This window comes from Triticum urartu, chromosome 4A (assembly GCF_056163025.1).
Source record: "Triticum urartu cultivar PI428250 chromosome 4A, HENAU_Tu73, whole genome shotgun sequence".
Classification (NCBI taxonomy): Eukaryota; Viridiplantae; Streptophyta; class Magnoliopsida; order Poales; family Poaceae; genus Triticum; species Triticum urartu.
In genome coordinates this window covers 619,375,355-619,389,017 of record NC_141876.1, presented here as the reverse complement: position 1 = coordinate 619,389,017, position 13,663 = coordinate 619,375,355, and the positions used below count along the sequence as shown (strand labels likewise).

Here is a 13,663-nt window from a genome sequence, read left to right as displayed (position 1 = left end):
TGGGGCGCTCCCGGATACCGGGTTCCCACATGTCGGTGGCAAGGCAAAAGAGGGGCAACGTGCACCGATAGTTCAGACTCGAGGCAAAACAAGGGTGCATCTCATACAACATGCATTCATTCGTTCACGGGCATCGTCTCGAGGTTATACCTTCGAAGCATGCAAACGGGACGGTAGTGGAAGTAGGGGTACACGATGTCTTGTCGAAAATCATGGCGACGGTAGTTGTACCCATGTTGTCGTTGAACTTGATGGAACCAATGTCCTCGAGGGTAGTCGTGGGAAGTAGTCGTACTCGCGAACTTGTCGGATCCACGACGACGGTAGTTGTTCACGGCGCTTGTGACTCGCGGTTCTTCGGGCAACGATAGTCATGCACGTCCGTAGATGTTCGGGGTCGCGACATGAAACTTGACTTCCACGGGGTCTTTGAGGGTCGACGGTAGTGGTTCACGTTTTGAAGCCGTTCGAGTCATCGGTGGAGGAACTTGGCGGTCCATGTAGTCGAACTTGGCGCATCCGAATGGTACTTGGTGAATCCCCGTAGTCATGCACGGGTCGTAGAGGAAGCGTTTCGGTCTGTTCTAGTACGAGCATCCATATGGTCTTGCCGATGGTGTACTTGACGAGTACCATGGAGGCGGTCTTGGCATGCAACGAGCAACGATGTGGTGCATAGACAAGGAGAAGGCCAACCCAGACGTTGTGCGGTGTTGGCCTCAGGAGGGCCATGGCATGGTGCAGACAGGAGGAGGGGGCATCTGCCTGTTCGCGCGCGAGGAAGGAGCACAAGCAGCGGAGGGGAAGAAGGCACTACAGCCACCCAGATGCAGAGACGATGCGTGAAGGCTGGAGGCCGGGGACGGCGGACGAAGCAGCAGCGAACAAAACATTATGGAATGCAAAACATTATTCAACAAAACATGTACCATTCAACAAAACATTATTTGTGCAATTTCAGAAAAGATGTTCATGACATATCAAAAATGTATGTACCAATTAAAAAATGTTTTATCAATATTTTTTTAAAAAAAGTTCATGAAATAAAAAAATGATCTTTTTTCATGAAAATGTATTTTTTGGCTGAGGTGGTGATGGCATGCATGATGATCTACGTCGACGATGATGATGACACACACTTTTTGGCTGAGCTGCACGGCTCGTTCGGCTCGTTCTCGTTAAGCTCATTATCGTTAAGCTTGTTAATATTAACGAGCGAAAACCTCTGTTCAATTCGGTTTGTTGTAGGCTCGTTATGCTCGCGAGTGTTCATGAGTGTTCGTTAAGGTAATAAACAACATAATATGATCCCATAAAAAATTCACAATGGAATGCATTAAACAAGGACGTAGAGGTAATAAACAACACACAAAAATCCCATGATCCCATCAAAAATTCACAACGACATAAATTTAATAAGGACATTTGGTTTCTTGCGGCTGGCTCCTAGTTGACTCTGTGGTCTCCTGGCAGAGTGGTGGCTAGCTCCTAGGTCTAGAAGAAGTGCCGAAGTGGGCTGGGATCCTGGGCCTAGGCTGGGCTAACTAGCAACTCTTTTGTCAGTGGGCTGCTTTAAACTAGAAGTCGCATGTCAAACTTTTGAAAATTAGCGAGCTAAATGAGTTAGCTCGTGAAACTCATTTACTCGCTCATTATGCTCATTAATCTTAACAAGAAAAAAAACAATGTTTAGCTTGGTTCATTAACTAACGACCACGAGCCAAAATGAGCTGAACTATCGAGCACTCATTATTCTGGTGAGCTTCAAGCTTTTTGTCCAGCCCTTGTGGGGCGATTGGATCTTGATGCGTGATCACATGAATTTTTCGTCTGCCTATTGTAATCGCTAAGTGCACCCATATCAAGAAAAATGGTGTGAAAAAATCCAACGAAGACTTCACTCGGTGATGATGGAGGGGCTACGATGTAAAGATCCGGAGAGTCGTAGCCTATTTGCCGAAAAAGGGTTTCTCCTGCTTTATATATAAAGCAACCAACACCACATTACATATGAGCAAGCCGATACAAACACATGCCACCGCATACAACACACCCAACCAAGGTATGATATAAAGGTGCCAAGCACTGACACACCATGGCAGACAACACACCCAACCAAGGTATGATATAAAGGTGCAAAGCACCGACACACCACCCCAACAACAACCAAGCTAACTAAGACCGCTTGAACTCGACGGAGACCTCCATAGAGCGCAAGTCACCGTGAAGAAGTGAAGCCGGACACGGATGAAGCATGGGCTCCTCGACGGTGCCTCCAAGAAGGGCACGACACCATAGTGTCACCACTGCCCGATTGCGAAGATCAAGTTTTCACCCGGAGCAACATGGAGAGGAGGAGAGGCCGCGAAGGAGCGTTCAGGAAGGAAACTATAGTAATTTTCAGACGTGCGTTACAGTGCAAGCTTACTGCTAGGTATAAAATAATGTTTAGCATAAAATTTTACTAAATGTAGGTCTTTTGAATCAGCATAATAATGTTTAGTTGATACCTTATAGGGTTTCACTAAGTCCTAAAATCTGGATAATAGTATTTTTTTATATTTTGTTTTTGCAGAAATCAAGGAGCCCCTGCATCATCCGACCTCGAGGTGAGACCAGCCAAATCCCCATGTTTAGTTGATGTCGGTGATGATGGTAGTTGTTTTCATAGATGTAGTAGAGTAGTAGATGAGTAGTTGTGACAATGTGATGAAGCTGGCTAGTTTTTTTAGAAAGTATCTGTGAGGCTACTCCCTGTTATATGCACTTCTGTTTCATTATTGATTTTGAAAAATGCCGACAAAATAGATGCATAGATGCATTTGCATAGAACACCTCCGAGTGACCTATGTTTTGCCGGAGTGTTGATTAATTTCCGTTCCGGCAAATTTCAGACGCTCGATATGTCCTTTTTAGCAAAGGTCATGCCGGATTTGTTTTCAAAAAGGTTGCAATTTGTTTTCAAATTAGATAACAAAATTCAAAAACCGTGAACTTTTTGATTTTTTTTCTTTTTTTCTTTTTTTCCTTTCGCGAGAGGCACGATCGTGCCTCTTGGAAATGAAAAAACATATATATTTGTTTTGCTTTTGTGAGAGGCGTGGATTTGCTTTCACGAGAGCGGCAGATTTGCTTCCGCGAGAGGCACGGTCGTGCCTCTCAAAAACAAAAAAACATGTTTTTCTCCTTCGTTGAGAGGCACGAATTTTCTTTCATGAGAGCGACGGATTTGTTTCCACGAGAGGCATGGTCGTGCCTCTCGGAAATTAAAAAAACACATTTTTTTCCTGTGAGAGACACGGATTTGCTTTCGTGAGAGTGAAGGATTTGCTTCCGCGAGAGGAATGGTTGTGCCTTTCAGGAACGACAAAAACACATATTTTTCCTTCCGCGAGAGGCACGGGTTTACTTTTCATGAAGGTACGAATTTGTTTCCGCGAGAGGCATGGTCGTGCATCTAGGAAACGAAAACATGTTTTCTTTTTTTTCGCGTGAGGCACTGATTTACTTTCACGAGAGGCACAGCCGTGCTTCTCGGAAACGAAACAAAAACATGTTTTTTTCTTCCTTTCACGAAAGATACGGATTTGTTTCCATGAGAGGCATGAATTTGCTTCGGCGAGAATAGTCCTGGCCATGGGCAGCCCGGCCCGGACGGCCCGACCCGACCCGGCCCGGCCCGATGCTGCTCCCGGGCCGGGCTCGGGCCTAGATTTTGAGCCCGAAGACTGGGCCGGGCCGGGCCCGGGCCCATCGTTTTCGCTTTTTCCTGAAGGACGGGACGGGCCGGCTCGAAGCCTGACAGGCTTTTATATGTTCGGGCCGGGCTCGGGCCCAGAAAACAGGCCCGACGGCCGGGCCGGGCCGGGCTCGGGCCTGGGTTTTTTGCGTCGGGCTTGGCCCGGCCCGGCCCGAAGCCCGTGGTATGGCCAGGTATAGGCGAGAGGCACGACCGCGCCTCTCATAAACGAAAAAAACATGTTTACTTCTTTTTTCCGCGAGAGGCACGGATTTTCTTTCGCGACAGGTATGGGTTTGCTTCCGCAAGAGGCATGACTGTGCCTCTTGAAAACAGAAAAATACGTTTTTTTTATTCTGCGAGAGGCACAAATATTCTTTCGTGAGAGGCATGGTCGTGCCTTTCTGAAATGGAAAAAAGCAAAAAAATCTTCCATGAGAGGCACCCTCTCTTGGAAAGGAAAAAAGTGCTCCCGGTAGGGTTTTTCATCTTTTTTTCGTGAAAAAGAAGTTCGTCAAAACCTATCAACATGAGATCTAGTTTTGAAGATCTCGACGCGAGGAATCCAACAGTAAAAACGGTTTGAGATTTGGATGCACGGTTTAAGACATAAAACATTTTAAATAAACAAATCTAAAAAAGAATATCAGGTTGCAACAAGTGGCGCACATATGCTGGGAGATGAGGTGACCTTTGAAAAAAGTGTTGATTTCGTCTACAACCTATGCACAATCAGAAGCGACACCGGGTTTTTTTTTGACGGGAGAAGCGACACCGGGTTAGTTAGGATGCGTCCCTTGTTTGTTGCGTAGATGGGTCAGGTCCACAGGAACCTTTTTCCCCGTGAGCTTATAGGAATACTTTTTTTCTCACTTTCTTGTTTCCATTTTTCATGATTTAACAAATACTCTTTCCGTTCTATAATGTAAGACGTTTTCTGACACTACACTAGTGTCAAAAAACGTCTTACATCATGGGACGGAGGGAGTATGTTATAAAGAAATATTTAGAGAAAAAACATTTTGTTAAAAATGTTCAGCGTGTATTTACTAATTTGTTCACATAACATAGAAAATATTGGTGCATTTTAATTAAAATGTTTGGCATTAATAAAATGTAATACATTTAAAAAACTGTGTACCATTCAGCAAAATTTATTCGTGCAATTTGAAAAATATGGTGATGGCATAATTAAGAAAGACATTTATACAATTTTCAAAAAAAGGTCTGAGAATTCTTTTAAAAAAGTTCATAACATAAGGGATGCTCATAGCATATAAACAGTGTTCATGAAGATGTAAAACATTATTCATGCAATATTTAAAATATATTTATGACAATAAAAAAATGTCCGTACATTTAAAGCGGAAGAATTTAAAAATGTTTGTATATTGGGAAACACAATACCGTATCTAGGATCCACAATGATGTATGTGGGAGCAAAAGTATGGTATCTGGAAGCCACAATACCGTGTCCGGGAAGAACCATTCTGTGACTGGGCACAACAAAGTCGTAACATGAGGATAAAAACTGTGTATATTTCTTTATAACATTTGTTAAATCATGAAAAAAGGAATAAAGAGACTCGTATATTCAGGGCAAAACTGATGTATCTTTTAATAGCATGTATGACATATTCAAAACTTATGCATGTATGTGGGTGAAAAGAAAAAGGAGATATGACATTAGTGTTGTTGTATCCCTCTACAAGCATGTATGTATGTATGTATGTATGTATGTGGGTAAAAAGAAAAGGAGACTGGGGCTTTATCCTCCTCCATCAATAATACATGGCTGGGTGCTAACCACAGTTAGACCGAACAAAATCGGCATCATCGGTCCATTCGTCCGTGGTCACGGAACAAAATCATGATCAGAACACTGGGAAGAAAAAAATATTGTCAGAGGAACTGGCAGATGGTTGGTACTCTAGAAAAAAAAACACAATTCTACCGTACCAATTTCATTTACAGAGGCGAAACAAAAATTTCTCAAGTCGTGCTGGACCGGTCGTCCTTCCTTTTCCACCCACCAAGAGGCTGAGGTTGAGGCTGAAGCTGAATCTGAATAACTTGGCACCGTTTGGATGTCCCTTCTTGGAATGCGAAAAGAAAAGTAAATGTTCTGAATCAGCTGTGAAATAAGATAAAATGAACTTGGGTCAGAAATATGAACAAAGCACAATCTTGCTTAAACACTCAATCATTCATTACCTTAATTTGTGTCCAGGATCAATGCCAGCCAATCAAACCTAAACCTGTATACAAGATCTTCATTGGTGGTTGGGTACGTATAGTTTCACTACTCTGCCCCGGCATAAATTAAACTTGGTGGTTGGCCAAATAATAATCCTCATTGCTTCCGTCCTAAAGCAGCATCCTGTCAAAGGAAAGGATTCAACAAAGAGGAAATAAAGCCATTCATTCATGGTAAGAAAACAATCTCTTCTTTTTGAATAACACAAGTTAAATACTACCTGCTACTGATGCCAACAGTTAAATTGGCCTCTTTTGTTCAGTCCTACTGATTCATGCGAAAAAAGAGCACAAGCCTGATAATTCCATGATTCCAGACTCGGTTCTTGCAGCTACGACTCAAGTCTTCTTCTTTTTTTTTTTGGAAAAGGGGTGATTCCCCGGCCTCTGCATCAGAAAGATGCATACGGCCATCTTATTAACCAAAAAAGGTAGTGTCAACATGGTTCCAATGGTCTCCACAAAAAATAAAAAGCATAAACAGCTCACACAGAGCCGAGGAAAGACGCCACAACCGGCTGGCTAAAAAAATAGATAGGAAATCTAAATGCCTATCCTATTACATGACCGCCATCCAAACCGGTTGAATATATCCCGAGCTACCGTCTCCCATCGGAAAGACCCAGTAACCAAATGCTCCCTGGCCTCCGTCTGGGTGAGTAGCGACCATGAACGGATCAGTGCCGTAGTACGGAATATGACCTGCAAAAAATGTATACATGATATTCTGTTAAAAACCAAATCATTTCTGCAATTCCAGATAGTCCACAGCAAAGCACAAACTCCAACCCGAATATGTCTCGCTAAGTTAGGCTCAATCCCATTAATCCCATTAAGTCTTCTTCTTGATGGGTACCAAGTGAGTGAGTCATGTCTCACACGCCCTTTTTGCAAGACAAGACAGCCCTCTCTGCCACATAGGAGTACATGATATATCCTGTCAAAAGGAAAGGATTCAAGAAAGAGCAAGTAAGGCACTTGATTCATTCATTCATGGTAAGAAAAGAAACAAAATCTTCTTTCTGAATAACAGCAGCCAGTTAAATACCTCCTCTTCGTCCTGTTCAGTCAACAGTTGCTTCATGCGAAAAAAGAGCACAAGCCTTCTTCTCGATCGGTACCAAGCGAGTGAGTGATGCCTCGCACGCCCTTTTTTATTTCACATACATAGGGAACACAAGCCTGACCAAGAAAATGCACGCATATATATTATGAAAACTGACATCAACGGTGTATCAATCTCAAGTCTACTAGCACAGAAAAGGAGTACAAAAAGAAGTGAATGTAGTCATAAATTAAGGATCAGAAATTTGGTTCTGGAGCTACTAACCGGCAGATTGGACTTGCAGAGAAATATCGATATTTCTCTGCAACAGAAATATCGATGGAACAGTGGTGGAGTGGAGTGGAACCTGCTAGTCTGTAAGATTTGACAACTGTGGTTAAAATGAGGCAGAAATATGGATGACGAATAAACCTCGCTTCATCACAAATAGAAAAACAATAAAAATAGGGAGGCGACAAGTGTTACCTTGGGTGTAGTTGGTCATCCGTGACGGATAAATCTGGGTTGGTTCTTTTGATTTTCTCAATTTGCTCGTTTATCTCAGCGCTGCGACGATTCATCACTAGTTTTCTCAGCGAAACCGGGAGGCCCTCCTTGGGAAATGATTGGATTTTTAGACACCCAACGACATATAACTCCTTGAGAGAAGAAAGGCGATGTAACACTTGAGGAAGGGACTGCAGACCCACGCAGGAGTCAAAATTCTAGTGTCTGGAGGGAGGTGAGGAGCTGCAGTGCTTTCTCTTGCTCTTTGGTGAAGCTTTCCGTCCTCTTATCAGACCAGAATTCAAGAGTGTGGAGGGCCGGGGCGAGGCGGCTGCAAATTGGAGCAACAAACAATCCACAGATGTCATCCACCCTGAGTACCTCCAATCTAGAGATGTAACCTGCAGGCAATAATAATTTGGCCCTCTGAGAGGCCACCTCTGAGAGCATATCTGCTGCTAAGGTGTTGCACCCACCCACTTGCAGTTGTATGAGGTTGGCTGCGATGAGAGGATTGAATCCGTCCACTGTTAAATTACTGCACAACCAGAGCGTTAGAGTGGTGAGAGCCGTGAGGTTTGAGAGCAGAGCCATGAGGGAAGCAGGGAAATAGCAAATGGTCTCTGATTCTTCCATTGGCCACCGACAGAACAATTCGCTACATCTGTATATTGTTAATGATTGGAGCAATGACTTGTCCTCCTGAATTCCTCCTCCATTCTCCACAGGCACAAGAACCAGGCCCTTACAGCCTGAGAAGGTAAGTTCTTGCAGTGAGCTGGATGATGGCAACTGCATTACACATTCCTCATCTCCATGTATCTCCAACACAGAAAGAGCTGGGAAACAGTTTAAAACTTTTGACGATGATGATTTTCTGCTGGTAAGATGCGATACATCTAATTTGAGACTCTTAACTGAACGGAAGACAAAACTGCCATCCAGCTCTCAAACCGTCGCATCTTCCAACAGTCATATCTTCTACTTTATCCAGATTGTGGGAGGCCAAAGCACCGCCATACCCACTAACAAACAACTTCTTTCCATGATAAGACAATTTCTCAACATCCAAATGTGTCAGTGTGGAGGTGTGAGGCATGGAGGGCAGAGACATCTTGGGGTACCCAGAAACTTTAAGTCTGCGCAAATTGGTGAAAGATGCCTCCGACAAGGGCATCACACAGAGATTGGGACAATCGATGCATTCGATTGTTTCAAGACTTGGAAAGGAATGGCAATTAGGTTCCACAACCCATTCAGCTAGTTCTGCCATCTCATAAAACCCAACTGCCTTCAGGCGCATAAAACATTTGCCTGCAGCGCCACCACATCGAGGCCCAAACTGATGCATTCCAGAAATTTTCTTCAATTTGAGTCCCTTGAGATTTGGCAGCTTCCCAAAAGGTGGGAGGGTGTTCCAAGATATGCAGTCTAGAGTGAGAGTCTCTAAACTTGTTAACCAGATGTCAAGACACAACCAGCTAGGACCAACGGTACCACCATGATTTACAATTCTAAGTACTCTAAGATTAGAGTGTGGTTGAAGAGCATCAAGAATATCATCATCTGTAGTTGGTCCATCTCTGCTCCAGAGTAATCCCAACTCCTTCAGATTCCTTTTCAACATCAGTTTGGCTGCAGTAGCTACCTCCTTGGTTGCCACGTGTTCAAGACCACATATAGTCAGTCCTCCTTCAAGCTCTGTCAATGCCCCAAGTTCTGACAGTTCAAATCCCATGCTCTCCTTCCTGACATGGAATTCTTTGAGCTCCTGCAAATGCTTCATCTTTCCGACATTGCGAATATTGGAGTGGAGTTCACTTGCAGCATGGAAATCATGTAAATTCTCAAGGCGGCTAAAGTCTTCAGGCAAATCAGAACTACCACGCCAAAGATCTAGGTCCAAGATTTTCAAGTGATAAAATCTTGATAGTGTACTAGGCAAGCTCATTTCATCTTCACTGTAAGACGAACTAATTTTGAGGTACTGGAGGTGGATAAGTTTTGAAAACCTATATGGAAAAGATTCTGCAGACTTCACCACTATAAATAGGACACGCAGACTATTTATTTCCTTGAAGCTGTCTTTCAAAATCTTGGCGATTCCTTCATCTCCATATTCTCTAAAAAACATCAAAGTCCGAAGATTTGCAATAATGTCTTTCTTCTCCCTTAGTTTACACATTTCTTCCTCAAAATTTGCATCATATCTGTCTTCTATGTTGATAGATAAGTGCCGAACAGATTGTGCGATGGCATCAGCTCTTAAATCTAAGCCACTTATATTGTGGCATTCTTGTGCAGAAACACTCTTAGATAGCTCATGCATTAAATCATGCATTACATACCAATCATATTCCTTCATGAGAAAACCATTGTCCACTAGTTCTTCCAAGTAATTCCTATCGTCTTGATGATCAGAGTCTATGATACCTATTGCAACCCAGAAATGATTGATTTCTGAAGAAGTAAACCAGTGATCTTCAGGGAAAAGGCCACAATAGGAAAAGCATTTCTTCAGATCAAAAGGGAGGCAATTGTAGCTAATCACTAAAGATTGCATGATACCATCATCATTTTCCTGCTTTAGCCACTTATGCTTTTCAAGAACTCCATTCCAATGTTTCCGAGAAAGGTCCTTGTGCAATAGCCTACCAACTGTTTTGGCTGCCAACGGGGAACCCTTTAGCTTGTTTGCAATTTCTTGTGCAATACCAGCTAACTCATCTTGGTATTTCTCAGGCTTGTTGTCTTCACCGAATATACATGCTTCAAATAATGTGAAGAAGTCATTAGGGTCCAAACCTGTCAGTTTTAATGAACCAAAACCAACTGTTTCCATCATTTGTGCAAGGTTTGGGAATCGAGTTGTGACAAGTAGCATGCTTCCTTTGGCTTCCCCCTCTGTGAACGGAGCTAAGAAAGTTTTCCACTGGTCCTGACTGTCACATTTCCATATATCATCCAAGACAAGCAGAAACCTCTTGGACTTGATACGACAGGCAATGGATCTCTGAAGATGATCTAAATTGGTTGTTTCATTTGCAACACTGCGGCTTCCTCCTTCTTCAGTTGCAGGTATGCAGGCAAGGATCTCCCTGGTGAGCTTCAGCACATCGAAATCAGTGGATACACATACCCAGACCTTGACTTGGAAGTGTTTTTTAGTTCTTGCATCATTGTACAGGTGTTGGGCGAAAGTTGTCTTGCCAATACCCCCTGGACCAACTATAGGAAGAACAGAAACATTCTGAGTCTGTGTGGCATCCCCGGTGGTGATACGATTGACAGTTTCCTCAAAAGTGTCTCCCCTGCCATACAATGTGTCTTGTATAATCATGGAAGCAGTGAGAGGCCGATTCAGCACAAGGACTGGGGTGCTGTTGGTTGGGATAGTGCCAATGCTGAGCAAATTGGAGACGGAATCACAGTGGGACTGCATGCCCTGTAACACGGACTTGATTTGTCTGGAGATGGACACTCTGTCAAAATGCAGCAGCGCATCACCATCTTGGGCAGTAGCAGAGTTGGAGTTGGTGACACCGGCAACAGCAGCGGCAGCAGCATCACCGCTACCATCCCTCTTGGGCTTGGGTGTAGGCGAGCAAGAAAAGCATTGTACCAAGCTGCCTAGGGCGTGGCGAAGTGCAGTACCGGCGTGGAGAGCTTGATGGCGGACAAGGCCGTCCAGATCTTGGGTGGTGGCGTAGGTGGTGCCGTGGAGCTTGTCATGGATCTGGAAGTAGTGGAGCTCATCCAGCAAGTCCTCCGCCTGGTCGGCGTCCCTGCTCAGCTTCTCCAGCAAGCGCTGCAGGGCAGGGTTGTCGCCGACGTGGCTCCCCTGAGCCTGGGCGTTGTGCTTGCGTGTGCAGCAGCTTGTCCCTGATCTGCTCTGAATTGTGGCCGAGCTGAAGGCTGTCCACGTACGCCGCCACCAGGCTGTCGGACAGCGGCGTCAACAGCTTGCCGAGGAGCGAGGCCGCCGAGCCAAGGGCCACCTCCATCTCTCTCTCTCTCTCTCTCCCTCTCTCTCTCCCTCCCTCCCTCCCTCCCTCCCTCTCTCTCTCTCTCTCTCTCTCCAGACACTCCGCCGGCCGCCCCGCCTAGCCTCGCCTCGCCGCGCCTGAGTAGTGGTGGAGAGGAAGCAGCAGAAAAGAGCGGCGGCTGCTAGCGGTGGATTCAGCTGCGAGGATTGAATGTGGCGGGCGGACAGCTTGGATCTGGGTCGCCGCACTCACTTGGATTGGATTTGGATCTCAGTCGTCGCTGGGGAGGGGATCTGTATTCTGGAGACTGGAGGAGAGCAATGGATTCAAGAGGTGACGGAAAAGTGCGGGCTTTCTTCCTTCCTTCCACTACAGCTTCGAGCTCCACTGATGAGTGTTGAGCACATGGGATGGGATGCTCTGCCACAACAGTAAATTCTACTGTACTGTAGATCGGCAGCCACATGGGATGCTCTGCTGCCCTCTTTTTTACAAATACACCCCCAACCAAAGCTACAGCTACATACTTTCATTGAGTCATGACGCCCGGGTTTACCTGGAAATTTTGGTAGGGCAATTAGGGTTTTGATAAATGACATCCCAAATTTGTCCATAATTTTTGCTACCCGAAAATTCGGGTTCAGGTTCGGCTAATCCTGATTTACCCGAAATAAATCACACTGAAAGGGAAAGGAGACATGAAACTGGAGAGCGCCCGTCGAGCATTGTGTCGTGTCGGGAAAGATGCAAGCTTCTCCCGGACGATCCGGCGACGAGGACCGGGCTGCGGCATTGGGGCCTACAACTAAGGTTGGCCAGAGACAATGGCACTATGACTTTGAGGATGCCCCCCCCCCCATTTGACGGAGCTAAACCTAACAGATCTCGGGGCAGGGGATCCAAAGCTCAGCGTCTAGGTGCGATGGCCACGGAGAGGTCGTTTGTTGTCGTTTATACCCATAGAAATTCTCTGGAGGCTGAAAATTCATGGGACCTGACACGGTGTCTTCATAAGACTCTTTTAGGGTGTGCTAAAAATTCGAGGGCATTTCATGGAAGCCTGCATGGAGGTTGTGTGGAAATGGTATTTTCTGCCCGGAACGATCTAGCATTCGAGAGGGAAAAGTGTCACGTTTTCTGAAGTGTGTGCGGGTTTGTTCTTCCGTTGGCATCAAAACTTATTAGGTGTTGACCAGAGTCCATTCCATGACACATGAATGTTCTGGCATTTTTTAAGGCGTGTGGCATATTCAGCGCATTTACTGCATTTCTAGAGCATAATGCCAAACATTCAAGATAAGTGATTGAGAAAAATAAACCTATGGGCTAAGGGACCCATCGGACAGGCGGACGTGTGAAATCGCGCGAGTGGAGTCGAAAGCCCTTGTTATTTTGCTTGAGGTCATATTATAGAAGGAACAAAGAAAGAATGAATTTTATATGGAAGGAGCCCAAAGATATTCAGAAAAGCCCGGCATTGCTATTCTAGGCCGAGTTCCTGATAGACGGAACTCGGCAACTGTTTGGAAAATACGATCTAGCCAAAAATTTCCCCCATGCGTCTCACTCTCCAATTCACGTGATTTCGCTCCCGTCGCCGCACCATGTCTTCCGCCTCCGCGCCGAGCCCCTCCGACCGTAGAGTGTCGAATCTGCCCCACCTCGCCGCCTCCGCGTCGAGCCCCTTCGGCCATAGAGTGCTGAATCCGCCCCACCTCGCGCCGAGCCACTCAATCAACATGTTCTCCGTTTCAACAGGATCCTCAGGAGGATATGGAATCATGTCGTTGCTCGGTCCAGGAGGAACATCGTGCGACCACCAGTTCCTTTTACGCTATGCGGATGAATGTTGAAGTTGGCTTCAAACCTTTTCCCTTGAGGTGCTTTGCGTCCCTGAGATTGCTGGTACATCATAACCAGATGTTTGGGCATTGTGCACTTTTCAGTAGAATGCGTGTAGCATCCACACTTGTTGCAAAAGCTTAGATTTATCAAACCTGGGCTTTGAAGTGCCTTTTCCCTTGCCTGGGTTTCAGGATCTCCTGTTCCCATTACGCTTTTCGCTTATGCTCGAAATTGGATTTTTTACCCTGAAAGGTACCATTAAACTTTTGTCTATTTGTGACATTC

General features: G+C 45.1%; 1 pseudogene; it reads right to left on the bottom strand.

Annotated features, from left to right (window-relative positions):
* Positions 1 to 7,632: 7,632 nt before the first annotated feature.
* LOC125550120 (putative disease resistance protein RGA4) lies at positions 7,633 to 11,976 on the bottom strand (annotated as a pseudogene).
* Between the last annotated feature and the right edge of the window lie 1,687 nt (positions 11,977 to 13,663).